Here is a 2444-nt window from a genome sequence, read left to right on the forward strand (position 1 = left end):
GTAGCTGGAGGAAGCGGGGTGGGGAGGGGGCAGCCGCTTCTCAGGCAGGCCCACTCCCTGTTGCCAGATCTGCCACGCTCCCCGTTTAAAAGAGAGCGCTGAGTTTCGGAGTGGTTGTAGCCAACCCTGTGTGCAGGCCCATTGGGGCTCCAGGTGGCCAGCCTGTGTTCTGTGCTTTAAACTTCCCCGTAAGCTAAGGCATCTACCCGTGTGCCGAGCTTCCCATGTGCCAGGCCCTGAGCTGTCCACGGCTGAGACGGGGGCCCTCAGGCCTTGCCCAGACCCCTCATGGCTCTAGTGAGCTGGGAGGCACAGACATGCCTTCCCTGAACACAGTGCCGGTGGGGACACAGGAGGGTTTGGGCACAGACGTGGAGGGTGAAGAGGAAGTTCCTGTGGAATATGGTTCCTCCAGAACCTCTGGAGTTTCCTATTTCAGTATCACATGAAAGTGCTAAGTAGCTGGGTCTTGTTTAGTCCGGCAACCTCACAGCCAGGCTTGAGGGAAGTATTTCATCACTTTTTGGCAGCCTGTGGCTCGGAGGATAAGGGTTCGGAGACACAGGACCTTCCTTCTTCGAAGCCCATGGCGTTTGGATACAACTACCTTGCTGTAGGGAGTTTGCCACCACCTGCCTCAGCAAAGACCCCAGGTGGCATGGCAGTGTTGGAGAAGCAGCTGAGATAGCTTGGAAGTGTTTTTTGTTTTGTTTTTGTTTTTGTTTTTTTTTTTAAGAGGTTTTGCTATAGGGCGCATGAGCTTGCCAGAAAGACAGAGATAGAGAGACAGAAAGCGGGAAATCACCCCCCCCATGGGGGATGGCCACGCTGCAATTCATTCTCCTGCCGGAATCTTGGGCATGCATGCACACACACCTGGCATGAGTTTAAGCCTCTGGGTTTGGGACTCGAACCACGGTCGACTACATGGGAGTCCAGCGACATAGCCACTATGTCATCTGCTGGTCCCTGATGGCTTGGAAGTTTTGAGACGTGACTAAGATAGCTTGGAAGTTCTGAGCTGGGCTAGAGCTACAGGGTGAGGAAAGGCTGGGAATGGCCCATCGCTTCCTACCCAGTGAACTCCTACTTATCCTTCAGGGCCCTTTCCCTGGGAAGCCGTCAAGATTTCTAAAGGCTGTCACTTTGTCCTTTCCCTGGGTACCTACAGTCCCTGCTAGCTCCCTCTGTGCAGCACCCCCCTTCCCATCACTCTGAGGTCAGCAGTCAGGGAAGGCCTCCATAAAGGGGTGACTTTTGAGCAGACATGAAGTAAAGGGGGGAATGAACCAGGTAGACACCTGGGATTAGGATGTTCTAGGCAGAGGCACCAAGATGGGCACTGGCTTGGCACTTCTAGAGAACAGCAAATGTCAGTGAGACTGGAATAGTGGGGAGGAGGACCCCATCCCCATCCATCCTGCTCCCTGCCCCTCCTCTGGTCTCACCATTGCCCCCTCAGGGCCTGGCACACACCAGCTTGTGCACTAATGGAGGAATGAGTGGCTCATTCACTTGCCAGCGAGGAAACAGACTCAGAGAGGTGGACCTACTTGCCCAAGAGCTCACAGAAAGCGAGCAGGATAAGCTTGGCCTTCGAACCCAGGTTTCCTCCTCCAGGGACCTGAAGTCCTCCCCTCCCAGCAGGCTGAGAAGGGCCTGGAGATGGTTAGACATTCCAGCTTTGGCAGTGGAGGAACTGAGAGGGGAGGTACCTCGGGCAATGTCCTGCAGCAGGGAACATTCATTCAATAATCCCACAAATATGAGAGGACTTCAGAAAGTCCATGGAAAACAGAACGAAGGTATGAATTTATTTTGATGCGGAAAATCCATGCGTAGTCCAGCATACACATTTTCCATGCACTTTTTGAATTCCTGGCTTAATGACTTGAGTATTTCAGTGCTCAGGGCCTGGACCAGGCCATGGGTGAGCCCAACTCAGGCCACTCTGTGCAAACACTAACCACACGGTCACATTGCGAGCAAGGGCAGTGCTGGGTGGTGTGGGGTGCCGAGTGGGTGTGCCTGCGGGGGGTGGGCAGCCCTAAAGGGTTGAGCCCAGAGCAGGAGGATGAGATGGTCTTGCAGTAGAAAAGGGAATTCCAGGCAGATGGAACAGTATATGCAAAGACTTGGGCACGGGAGGACTAGCAAGGCAGCCAGTGTGGCTGGACGGAGATCAGGCCAGAATAAGTTGGGAGTTAGGGACTGGAGAGGTCAGCCCGGAGCACTCAGATCTGGTGGGCGGTGGGGAGAAGTGGGGCTTCTTGCTGTGGGTACTGGGGAGCCATGGAGTAGGTGAAAGGCCCCAACGAAGCTTCCGTTCACGCGGGAGGTAGTGAGGCCAGGGGGCTTACCTGCGAACACACAACTAGGTGGGAGGGCCTGCCTCAGTTTCCCTGGGGACAGGCGCTCACTGGGTCTCTCCCCTCGCAGCCAAG

The 2444-nt window shown here is 55.1% G+C and overlaps 1 protein-coding gene across 1 annotated transcript in view; it reads left to right on the forward strand.

Moving 5' to 3' along the window:
* The window catches only part of LMTK3 (lemur tyrosine kinase 3), a 47620-nt gene that overhangs the window by 39612 nt on the left and 5564 nt on the right, over nucleotides 1-2444 (forward strand). The gene's annotated exons all lie outside the window — the stretch shown is intronic.

This window comes from Tupaia chinensis, unplaced genomic scaffold (assembly GCF_000334495.1).
Source record: "Tupaia chinensis unplaced genomic scaffold, TupChi_1.0 Scaffold000673_1, whole genome shotgun sequence".
Classification (NCBI taxonomy): Eukaryota; Metazoa; Chordata; class Mammalia; order Scandentia; family Tupaiidae; genus Tupaia; species Tupaia belangeri.